The following is a 13,698-nucleotide window of genomic DNA, read 5'->3' as shown; positions in this document are numbered from 1 at the left end:
TCTTCATTTATTTGTAAATCGGATTTCAGAAGATGCATAGGTATGATAGTGATTTTTATTAATTCTTGTTCTTGAATGCCAATGCGAGTCATATTTGAAACTTATGTGCATCAACTGGAGTGGTTTGTAATTTTATATATGTATATATATTTTTTTGACGTCCAGACCAGCGCGGTTTCAAATGTTGGCAAACAAAGAAACAAATGCTAGGGACGCGATAAAATTAAACAAATGCTAGGGACGCGATAAAATTGTGCGATAAGCAGCCATCATTGGTTGAAATACGTCCTTACGTACCGTTTTATTGGTCAAAAGTAGTATGACGTAGTAAGAGTGTAATAGTCCCGTTAAAACCCGGACGTTTTATCACTCTCATTATGGTTCTATAGAAATTCTGGTAAACTGTAATTCTTTTGTTATTTTTGAGACTGGAGTAATTTATTACAGTTTTATACACATTCGACTAAATTTATAACTTGTTTATTTCTTACACGGTGGAGTTATGGTTTTATAGAAACTCGGGTAAGCTGTTTTATTTTCGGACAAGTGTAGTTATGGTTTTATAAAAATTCAGCCTATCTTTACGTCCTAATTTACTTGTTATACTGGTGGAGTTATGGTTCTATAGAAATTCGGGTAAGCTATATTTTGTTTTACTTTTCAGATTTGTGTAGTTAAGTTTTATAAAAATTCAGCCAATCTTTACTCCCTAATTTGGTTGTTATACTAGTGGAGTTATGGTTTTATAGTACATAAATTCCGGTAAGCTATATTTTCTGTTTCATTTTTCAGATTTATAAAAATTCAGCCAATCTTAGTCCCTAATTTAGTTGTTACACTAGTGGAGTTATGGTTTTATAGTATATAAATTCCGGTAAGCTATATTTTGTTTCATTTTTCAGATTTATAAAAATTAGCCAATCTTTACTCCCAAATTTAGTTGTTACACTAGTGGAGTTATGGTTTTATAGTACATAAATTCCGGTAAGCTATATTTTCTGTTTCATTTTTCAGATTTGTAAAAATTCAGCCAATCATAACTCCCTAATTTAGTTGTTACACTAGTGGAGTTATGGTTTTATAGTACATAAATTCCGGTAAGCTATATTTTCTGTTTCATTTTTCAGATTTATAAAAAATCAGCCAATCTTAGTCCCTAATTTAGTTGTTACACTAGCGGAGTTATGGTTTTATAGTATATAAATTCCGGTAAGCTATATTTTCAGTTTCATTTTTCAGATTTATAAAAATTCAGCCAATCTTTACTCCCTAATTTAGTTGTTACGCTAGAGGAGTTATGGTTTTATGGTATATAAATTCCGGTAAGCTATATTTTCTGTTTCATTTTTCAGATTTATAAAAATTAGCAAATCTTTACTCCCTAATTTTGTTGTTACACTAGTGGAGTTATGGTTTTATAGTACATAAATTCCGGTAAGCTATATTTTCTGTTTCATTTTTCAGATTTATAAAAATTAGCCAATCTTTACTCCCTAATTTAGTTGTTACACTAGTGGAGTTATGGTTTTATAACATATAAATTCCGGTAAGCTATATTTTCAGTTTCATTTTTCAGATTTATAAAAATTCAGCCAATCTTTACTCCCTAATTTAGTTGTTACGCTAGAGGAGTTATGGTTTTATGGTATATAAATTCCGGTAAGCTATATTTTCTGTTTCATTTTTCAGATTTATAAAAATTAGCAAATCTTTACTCCCTAATTTTGTTGTTACACTAGTGGAGTTATGGTTTTATAGTACATAAATTCCGGTAAGCTATATTTTCTGTTTCATTTTTCAGATTTATAAAAATTCAGCCAATCTTTACTCCCTAATTTAGTTGTTACAGTGGTGGAGTTATGGTTTTATAGTATAGAATTTCGAGTAAGCTATATTTCCTGTTTTATTTTTCAGATTTATGTATTTACGGTTTTATAAAATTTAAGCCAATCTTTACTCCCTAATCTAGATGTTACACTAACGGAATTATGGTTTTATAGTATAAAAATTCGGGTAGGCTATATTTCCTGTTTTATTTTTCAAACTAATGTAGTTACTGTTTTATAAAAATTCAGTTAATCTTTATTTCTTAATTTAGTTGCTACACTGGTGGAGTTATGGTTTTATAGAAATTCGTTAAGCTCTATTTCCTTTTTTATTTTTCAGGCTAGTGTAGTTTTGGTTTTATAAAAATTCAGTCAATCTTTATTTCCTAATTAGCTATATTTCCCGTTTTATTTTTCGGACTAGTGTTGTTACAATTTTTAAAAGATTCAGCCAATATTTACTTCCTAATTTAATTGTTACACTGGTGGAGTTACGGTTTATAGAAATTTGGGTAAGCTATATTTTCTCTTTTATTTTTTCAGACTAGTATAGTTATGCTTTCATAAAAATTCAGCCAATCTTTATTTCTTAATTTAGTTGTTAGACTGGTGGAGTTATGGTTTTATAGAAATTCGGGTAAGCTATACATTTCCCGTTTTATTTTTCAGACTAATGTCGTCATGATTTTATAAAAATTCAGCCAATCTTTACTTCCTGATTTAGTTATAACATTGGTCTAGTTATAGTTTTGTGGAAATTCTAGTAAGCTGTATTTCTTGTTTTGTTTTTCAGATTGTTGTAACTATGAATATATAAAATTTCGGCTCATCTTACGTTCTAGTTTTATTTATTAGTCTTTCCTTTTGTACACAAATATTTTCATATTATTTTGGTGTGATATTTACTTCTATGTGACTAATCATACTTGTATATAACTCGCACAGCCCATATATATAAAAATGATCAGCTTCTATGATATTTTCACATTTGTAATTTATTTAACTATTTACCGAAAAGTTTCTTTCAAACATTTTAACGCTTATTTATTCCAAGTTCCAAATTCATACTTCATATATTTTATCTAATTTCGTGTCAAATGGCTTCACAAGTACCATATGATAAAGAAATGACTGGTAAAACTTAAAATTGTCTCTTTCGCAAGCGGAGATAATGAGGTGGCGCTACAAAATTGTTGTGGTGATGGAAGGTAAAACAGTATTGTGCTCAATGTAAGCCTATCTGAACACTCCGATTTCAACCCCAGCCAGAGATCAGGTGTCCTGTGTGGTTTGTCAAACTTATGATCGTTTGTGTAACGAAGGTTATAAGTTACCGTTACGTTATTATTAATGATAATGATGATAATAATAATAAAAACTAACTTACTAGCTTTTAAGGAACCCGGGAGTTCATTGCCGCCCTCACATAAGCCCGCCATTGGTCCTATCCTGAGCAAGATTAATCCAGTCTCTATCATCACATCCCACCTCCCTCATATCCATTTTAATATTATCTTCCCATCTACGTCTCGGCCTCCCCAAAGGTCTTTTTCCCTCTGGCCTCCCTACTAACACTCTATATGCATTTCTGGATTCGCCCATACGTGCTACATGCCCTGGCCATCTCAAACGTCTGAATTTAATGTTCCTAATTATGTCAGGTGAAGAATATAATGCGTGCAGTTTTGTGTTGTGTAACTTTCTCCATTCTCCTGTAACTTCATCCCTCTTAGCCCCAAATATTTTCCTAAGCACCTTATTCTCTAACACCCTTAACCCATGTTCCTCTCTCAAAGTGAGAGTCCAAGTTTCACAACCATGAAGAACAACTGGTAATATAACTGTTTTATAAATTCTAACTTTCAGATTTTTTGACAGCAGATTGGATGATAAAAGCTTCTCAATCGAATAACAAGCATTTTTCCCTGTTTATTCTGCATTTAATTTCCTCCCGAGTCTCATTTATATTTGTTACTGTTGCTCCATGATAGTTGAACTTCTCCACCTCTTCAAAAGATAAATCTCCAATTTTTATATTTCCATTTCGTACAATATTCTCGTCACGAGACATAATCATATACTTTGTCTTTTCGTGGTTTCCTTCCAAACCTATCTCTTTATTTGCTTCCAGTAAAATTCCCGTGTTTTCCCTAATCGTTTGTGGATTTCTCCTCACATATTCACGTCATCCGCATAGACAAGCAGCTGATGTAACCCGTTCAATTCCAAACCCTCTCTGTTATCCTGGACTTTCCTACTGGCATACTCTAGAGCAAAGTTAAAAAGTAAAGGTGATAGTGCATCTCCTTGATCTAGCCCACAGTGAATTGGAAACGCTTCTGACAGAAACTGACTTATACGTACACTGCTGTACGTTTCACTGAGACACATTTTAATTAATCGAACTAGTTTCTTGGGAATACCAAATTGAATAAGAATATCATATAAAACTTCTCTCTTAACCGTCATATACCTTTTTGAAATCTATGAATAACTGATGCACTGTACCCTTATACTCCCATTTTTCTCCATTATTTGTCGATTATAAAATATCTGGTCAATAGTTGATATAATAATAATAATAATAATAATAATAATAATAATAATAATAATAATAATAATATAATAATTGGCCAAGGCGTAGATGGGAGGATAATATTAAAACTGATTTGAGGGAAGTGGACTAATCTTACTCAGGAGGGACCGATGGCGGGCTTATATAAGGACGACAATATGCCTCCGGGTTCCTTAAAAGCCATTTGTAAGTAAGCAAGCAAATAATGATGATGATGATGATAATAACAATAATAATAATAATAATAATAATAATAATAATAATAATAATAATAATAATAATAATTACAGTTTGCGTTTTTAAATCTCTATAGACTTCAGGTTCAATTAGTCTTTCTTATGCGACTTATGCAGTTAAAAATGATGTTATTTGAATTTAATTTTCCTTTTTTCATTTCTGAAATCTCTTTGTTACATTGTCTTCAATAGTGACGAATTATCATTTTGAAGTCTGAGAATGTTATTGAATTGGGAGATGGGGTGGTAAATAATACACAACATAATATACAGAATCACTTTGTCTGTATCAGAGACCCTTTAAATAGAATTTCCATGCAAATATCTGAATCGATATTTGCTTTGTAGTAATTTCTATCTATAATTAAACCAATGAGACAATAAGATTGTCAAATTGGGAACAGCGGTTCCTAACCTGTGACTATGATTCGAAAAGGGTCCGGGGAACCAAGGTATTTTTTCAAACTGCATTCTAAATAAGTTTACCTTTAACATGCTCTCTGATTTTTCTTAGATTGTGGGAATATGTTTTGCTTATCTTAGACTTTTCAGACACAGAGTTCGACAGGACTGAGATCGCCTTAGAGACCTTTATCAGTTGTGAGTAAATTCCTATGAACTTTGCCATCGGAAATTCGGAAATATTTCCCGAAAAATTCCCAGTCACCAAAATGTAAAAATTGTTAACATTAAGCGGAATCGTTGAAATCACATTGGAAATTATGCTAACTACAGACTAATAGGTTTAAAACACATGAAACCATTAAATCTTGACACAAAGATCTTATCTTTCTTTAGACTAATAACACTGAACAACAAGAATTTTGTTTCGACTTAAAACAATGTATCCCTTATGGTTTGATGTGCGCTGAATCCGAAAATGCATCTCTTTTCTTCGTATCACGTAAGGTTTTTAAAATATATTATGATTTCACTTTTCGATAAGTGCTCTTCCAAACAACAAAACAAAACAAACGCTAATGCATTTTATGAGTTTTTGACCTATTTCCGATTTCTTATGGTTTTTGGCATGTTCTTTTGTACTTGTAATAAATTTGCTGATATTGCTCCCTTCTATTAGTAAATTTCATAACAGTTCAAAGTGAGGTCTACGCAGTGAACAAACAAGGATGTGGTTTTCAGTATTTAAAAGAAAAGTTTACCTTTTGGGTGAAGACAAATTAAATAGGGCATTTTCATCGGTCCAGGAATTCGCAAAGTTATGGCTGACTCTTTGCTTGAGGAAAAACTTTACGTTACAGAAAAAAAAAATGGCTCGGCACGCGTTCAAAGATGTTTGGTCGAATTTCCTTGGAAATTCTAGGGCTGACAACGACATCGAACTTGTGGAAACCATGTTAAGTGCATGTGAGAAAATTGGGTGTAAGATGTATCTCTAGTACACTTTTTACATTCTGATTTGAATTTTTTCTCTCCTAACCTTGGAGTGATAAGCGACGAACATGGGGAAAGATTTCATCAAGAAATATCTGAACTGAAAAGGCGATATAAAGGAAGATTATCATCCAGCATACGTGCATACTATTGCTGGTTCTTCGTAAACGGAAGTCATCCAGAAAATCCTTTTAAATGGTAAGTTCAAATTCCGAGATTTTTCTCATTATACACATGGAATATTTGTATTGTTAATCTTATGTTTTAAACTATGTAACATCATTTTTGTATCCAGTACACATTTTTAAAGTATTATGAGGACTTTTGAATCCCTAGTCTGTTGTAATTTTTATCAGTAGCAGTAAAAAAATAAAAAAAGAAGTTCTTTTTTTCATTTAAAAGATTCAATTCAATTTCCCCGGAAAATGGTACGTGATTGGGAAATTTGGATTTTAAATTCAGATTTATTGATTTAGAAAAGGCATATGATAATGTTCCTCGACAATTATTGTGGACGGCAATGAGAAATATGAATATACATGATAAATGGATTAATATTGTTAGGAAAATGTATAGGGGAGAGTCGGGTAGTATCGGACATCGGGTAGTATCGGACAGTGCGTTTTGTTTCATCTACCACCATATGGTAGTACCTGAATGACATGGTTACGTTTCTCTATACGACATCACAGAAATGTAACCATGTCAATCAGGTACTATCATCGTGTGGTAGATGAAAGAAACTGACTGTCCGATATTACCCGATGTCCGATACTACCCGACTCTCCCCTAGTAATACAAAAGCCAAAATAAAAATACAGAACAAATTGATAGAGGAAATCAAATTGAATAAAGGCCTTAAGCAAGAATGCAGTTTATAACCAGTTATTTTTAATATATATATATAGATCAGGCTCTTAACCTATGGTACAAGAAATGCTCTGAAATGGGTATTCCTATAGAAGATAAAACACTACATTCATTATTATTCGCCGATGACCAGGTGATATTTGCGGGGGATGAAGATGATATGATATATATGGTAAATAAACTAATGGAAGAATATAGAAAATGGGGACTAAACATAAATCTACAGAAAACAGAATATGTGTTTAGGAAAAGATTTGGGTGACCTCATACCTGAAACAGGAAAAATTAAAAAATGTGAATCCTTTAAATATATTGGATCAATAATCACAAATATAGGTACATGTGAGAGAGATATTCAAAATAAAATTGCTTTGGCAAAAAATGCTACCAAGACTTTGCATGGAATAATCTGGAATAAAAATATTACAAAAGAAACTAAAATTAACATCTACAAGAGTATAATACAGAATATTTTATCATATGGAAGTGAAACTTGGTCCATGACAGAACTACAAAAAAACAAAATTAGAACAGTTGAATTCGACTATCTTAGGAGAAGTCTTCAAAAAACAAGACAGGATAAAATTAGAAATGAACTCCTTTGGAAAGAAATAAACGTCACCACATCTGTTGTTAAGAGAATAGAAAATCAAACTCTGAAATGGTATGGACATGTACAAAGAATGGGCAACGAAAGATGGCCCAAAAATATATATCAATGGTCACCCCCAGGAAAAAATAAACGTGGTAGACCAAAATTGAAATGGAAAACTCTTGTCAGAGCAATAATGGACGACAGGAATTTGGAAGAAGGAGATTGGAACTATAGATACATATGGAAACTGAAGACGGCGAACCTATAAGTGGGAAAAAGCCGAAGAAGAAGAAGAATTCAGATTTAGGGCACACATATTAGTAATATTCACCTATTTTTATTTCGGAGCAAGAGCAAAAGTAAAGATTTGTTGTTCGGTATTAATTTTACAAAAATTTCATTTTTTCAATTGATCAGCAATTTTATTCTTATTTCATATTGGGCTTATTTAAAATACACAAAGCAATATTTATAGGATGACTGGAAACACGTAGCTCTCCAAAACATCGATTTTTAGCGGGCGAATTAAGAATTTGTCAAGGAAGATTAATTTTGGAGACCAGAATTTCGTTAGTGTAATAAAATAAATACTTCAGGTTATACGTCTTTACTTTTAGAAGTATAAAATTGTATGCTTCCGTATCAATACTCTAAATAGTATTATTATCTTCTGTGCCTTCAGTATCGGTAACTTTCTTTATATTTTTTTCCGTGGTTTGAAAAATAACAAAATGAAGCAAAATTAATTATGTAACTTCCAAACAATCATTCATTTTTTACTAATGACATCATTCACCTATATGAAGCTACTTGTGTAATAGTAATACACCTTACAAGAGCGGTATGTTGACGTTTTCATGGTCGAGGAAAAGATTGAAAAAGCGAAACGTAGTTGAGCTTTTTTAATTTCCGAGAACATGAAAACAAACATACCGCTCGTGTATCGTACATTATTTTGTCCGAAGATCGTTTATTACATACCTGAAAGACGAATTTCTAATTAGTTGCAATGAAATCTCCATGTTGGTTTCTGTTTAATGACGGCAACTTCGGAAAACCAAAATATCTATCTTCAACATTGTTACTATAAAATATTATCTGTGTTTACTATACTCCAGCGAACTTAAAACAAACGGTAAGGTTATGTAATGATTTATTTTTAATTTTAATATTTTAACAATATTATTTATATAACATATTGCAGTAATAACATCGGCATCTGGAATCTTGTTGATTTTTTCACGGCTTCCTTAATGTTACTTGTATCAGGAATGCAATAAGTTTCGTGGAGTAGTAGACTTTACTTAATTTTTGCAAATATTTAAAAACAATAATTAACATTGCAATTTAGGTGAAATTGCAGTGGTAAGTTTCCAATTTATAATTATTACTATGTTAAACGTCTCTAAAAATAATATGTTAAAAGCCTAAAGCAGTAAAATGAATGTCGCGCTTAAGCGGTAAGAAGAGGGAAATTGTTATGTGTGTTACGTTGGGAATACTGAATGTGGTATTTCACACTTACCGCGTATTGGTTCTGTGCGGAAAACAAGCAAATACGCACGATCTCGCACAAACCAATTTACCGACAAATTCGTTACCTAGATTGCGACACAAGGCGCTGGTCTACGCTATATCCGCGATGAGATGATGATGATGGAGATTTGTTGGGATACCACAAGGGAACCGAAGTTCCTGGAAAAAACGCCTGTGTTACTTGGGCCTGGGCTTGCCAACGTAAGTTACAAAATAGGGATCATACCCATTTTCACATGATTATAAGTCCAGCGTTATAGCCCTAGACCATTGCGGCGGCTCCTTCAAATAATATTTAATTCTCATTTTTAATGAGTTAATAACAGATTCACTGTAACTTATGTCAATAGTAGGATATGTGTGCTGTTTCAATTCTTAATTCACGTCTTAGTAAATGTACATTGCATAGGCCTACCTAGGATTACGGGAATATGTGTTGATTTTCTACAAATGTATGTAAATCACGTTATACTTGAACTACAGGTTATGTAGAAACAATTTATTGGAACCACGGAAAGGAACCAAATTTGCTGCCGGAACAAAGTGGACGCCATTACTGTGGCATCCGGAAGTGTTGAAGGAGAACAAAACAATTTGGAACAATGTACCGGACATGACATCCATAAATAAAGATGTTGAAGACAAATTATTTTTACATTATCAGTAAGTACAGATATACAGTGTGTTTTAAATTTTTTGTTTAGTTGCTGGACTAAGCTATAGATCATAAAATGCATGAGTTTTTCTTTCCACATTTCTCTTATACGAACTATTACGAGAAATACTGTAATTCTGTAAATGTCTGGTCTAGTCCTATAGTCGCGACGCTGTTATTCCCGGCGTGACTCCTCCTCTTTGCTTACGTCTTAGGAAGTGAAGGATCTATAAAGTCTAGGTAGGTAGTATCGTTCGCCATTTTTGTTCTTTCGTTGCCGGACTACCATACGAGGAATCTATTTGCCACACCGTTAAACATTACCATGTCGTAGCTCCTATGATTATAAATCAATTCAGCAAATAATTGAGCGGCAAATAATGTCTTCGTGTGCTTTCTGCGAACGCCAACGAAAGAGCCAAAATGGCGAGCGATTATATTAAGTGTTTGTCGAGCCTTAAGAAATTAATAACGTCTTCATCAGCGAATCACAAGATGCACACGTTTAAATGTTGCCGACCTGCATCGCGATTGGCTGCCGGGAATTAGAGCGACGACGGGACTATAGATTGTTATGAATATGCACGTTCCAATATCCTTGATTCTTAAGGTGTAGTTTTGATACGACGCCTTTCTATTATTATTATTATTATTATTACTTACTTACTTACAAATGGCTTTTAAGGAACCCGAAGGTTCATTGCCGCCCTCACATAAGCCCGCCAGCGATCCCTATCCTGTGCAAGATTAATCCAGTCTCTATCATCATACCCCACCTCCCTCAAATCCATTTTAATATTATCCTTCCATCTACGTCTCGGCCTCCCTAAAGGTCTTTTTCCCTCCGGTCTCCCAACTAACACTCTATATACATTTCTGGATTCGCCCATACGTGCTACATGCCCTGCCCATCTCATGCGTCTGGATTTAATGTTCCTAATTATGTCAGGTGAAGAATACAATGCGTGCAGTTCTGTGTTGTGTAACTTTCTCCATTCTCCTGTAACTTCATCCCGCTTAGCCCCAAATATTTCCCTAAGCACCTTATTCTCAAACATCCTTAACCTATGTTCCTCTCTCAAACACCCTTAACCTATGTTCCTCTCTCAAACACCCTTAACCTATGTTCCTCTTTCACAACCATACAGAACAACCGGTAATATAACTGTTTTATAAATTCTAACTTTCAGATTTTTGGACAGCAGACTGGATGATAAGAGCTTCTCAACCGAATAATAACAAGCATTTCCCATATTTATTCTGTGTTTAATTTCCTCCCGAGTGTCATTTCTATTTGTTACTGTTGCTCTAAGATCATTATTATTATTATTATTATTATTATTATTATTATTATTATTATTATTATTATCATTATATATATATATATATATATATATATATATATATATATATATAGATTAAACTGCCCCCCATTGAGGGTAGCCCTATGGACTCAGTATATCCTCAAAAAAAATTATTATACATACGTAAACACCTAGATACTAAATTTTAAAGAAGAGAAACAAAGGGTGAATGTAGAGTATCCAACGCCCACTGAACGAATATTTAACTTTTATCACTGCCAATGTTGCGCTATAATCGTATGTGCAAGGTAGGCTATAACAAAAACCTAAATTAACCAAACCTAACCTGTCAAAGAAGCAACAAGTTATACTAAATATGTGTAAAATTGGCCTATGTCTCTATAGTGGGCGGGACATAAGTAACATTGACCAAATAAAGAAAAGGGCGTGAAAAAGTACAATTGCTATTAATGTGGCGCCATGTGTGGCACTATTATTATTATTATTATTATTATTATTATTATTATTATTATTATTATTATTATTATTATGGAAAGATAATATAAAAATGGATTTGAGGGAGGTGGGATATGATGATAGAGACTGGATTATACTAATTTTGCTCAGGATAGGGACCGATGGCGGGCTTATGTGAGGGCGGCAATAAACCTCCGGGTTCCTTAAAAGCCAGTAAGTAAGTAAGTAAGTAAGTAAGTAAGTAATAATAATAATAATAATAATAATAATAATAATAATAATAATAATAATAATAATTAGAGCCCGGATGTTTAGACATTTACAACAGCTAAAATAGGCAGGCAAAAAAGACAATAAAAACGTAAAAAGATAAAAATAATCTTTGAAAAAGGCATTATGAATTTTAAAAAGACATAATATATTTTAGCAATAAATTTAAATATCAACTTAATTTCACATATTTACTTCGTAGGTGGCACATGTTGACTTATAAAATACTGTTTTTCGTGATTAACTGTCTTTTCACAAACCTTACATAACACAACTGTTTCATCAGTTGAAAACACATGGGCACCAAATTCACTAACATAAGCATGAAGTTTACTTGTCAATGATCTACTGAATTTAGGCATTCTATCTAACCGATCTTATCCTTCTGTCACCCGACAATAACTGACTGTTCCTCACTCAAATTTCTTTCTCCTACAATAATAAACACGTGTAGCACAAAATTGTAACAGTAAGATTTGAAAATATGAAAGCAGACAAATGAAAATGCTACGTGACAACTTCTATAAGTACGAGCTTAATATTTAAAATTATAAAGCTGATTGTTGGTATCGTGAAGACATGACAATATTATATTTGTAACTGTGGATTGTCGATCATTATTCATATTACACCAATAGTATTAAAGCACGATTATTAGCAGATTAAGCACCGAAATAAATTACTTTTATTTACTACTGTTAGTAAAATTAGTCGTTCTTTCGAATATTTTAATTTCATACACATTACATTACAATTAATTTAATTTATTTATTTATGCTCGACCATGCCGAAATGTAGTAATTATACACCTAGCAGCAGACCTTTAATGCATGACATTAAAGTACAACCTACTCATTAAAGGTCAGGTCTTTCAGCCAATGACGACTCAGGTTACAACTGTTCAGCCAATGACAGGTCAGCTTTCTACTGTTATAAAACAGCAAGTATCGATTATTCTCGGATATGCAATCGAAAGAGAATTAGCGAAAAGTCACGGAGGCTGGAAATCCAATACTGTCGCAGGAGGTTATGTTCTGTTACTATAATAATTAGCGTTAATTGTAAATAATATTCAAATAAATTCAATTTTTCATCTCGTTTTTCAATGTCTAATTTAATTTCAATGTTATCTCTGTAGGTTCTTATGGCCTAGCAAGGTCAATGTGGAGATCTGTTTCTCGGAAAAAATCAATACTTTCGCGTCTGCGCACATCTCACAACATACGGGATATTGCTCCAGGTCAGATACAATAAAATTAATAATATCAAGTTAGAAATATGGTCGAGCATAAAAAATCGTATGAAACTCGCCTATAATGGTAATTAAGAAGCTCGTATGAAATTTATGAAACTCGCTTGCGCTCGTTTCATAAATATCCATACTCACTTCTTAATTGCCTTCATTATAGGCTCGTTGCATAATGTACTATTATTTAACTAGCTAGCGAGTACAAATTAAAATTATAAAACAAAAATGTTTCCAGACACTACTGTAAGAGCCAGGCTCGTGTACGGTGTGGTCTTAGTCAATAATATAACATAAAATTTACAAGGACAGTTTACTAAATACAGTAAGTAACTTAATTCAAACTAATAAATAACACACAAGAGCAAAGATAAAAGAAGAAAGAGAACAAACTTATTTTATATAAATTGACAATCAGATAGAAGCCAGTGATATTCAATAAAAACATGAATATAGTCGACATTTGTTAATATTATATATCGTGAATAATTTTACAAATTTCTTTTTTAAAAACTTCAATTTTAAAATATTTCAAATTTGGAAAATGGTTTGTAATTTAATTATAAAGTCTTGGGCCGAAACTAGCACCATGTTTAAAAGATGCACTTGTATGACATTTAGGCTCAATTAATGGGAACGTAGACTTTTATCTTCGAGTACGATATTCATGTCGATTAGATTTATGTTTTATTTGATTTCTGTGGTAGTAAGTT

At 32.5% G+C, this 13,698-nt stretch overlaps 1 protein-coding gene across 4 annotated transcripts in view; it reads right to left on the bottom strand.

Moving 5' to 3' along the window:
• LOC138714796 (uncharacterized) overlaps nucleotides 1-13,698 on the bottom strand; it is a 1,282,494-nt gene that overhangs the window by 74,179 nt on the left and 1,194,617 nt on the right. The gene's annotated exons all lie outside the window — the stretch shown is intronic.

The sequence above is a fragment of the Periplaneta americana genome, chromosome 15, assembly GCF_040183065.1.
Source record: "Periplaneta americana isolate PAMFEO1 chromosome 15, P.americana_PAMFEO1_priV1, whole genome shotgun sequence".
In the NCBI taxonomy this organism is placed as follows: Eukaryota; Metazoa; Arthropoda; class Insecta; order Blattodea; family Blattidae; genus Periplaneta; species Periplaneta americana.
Note: the sequence above shows the minus strand (reverse complement) of the source record. Positions and strands in the feature narration are given on the sequence as shown.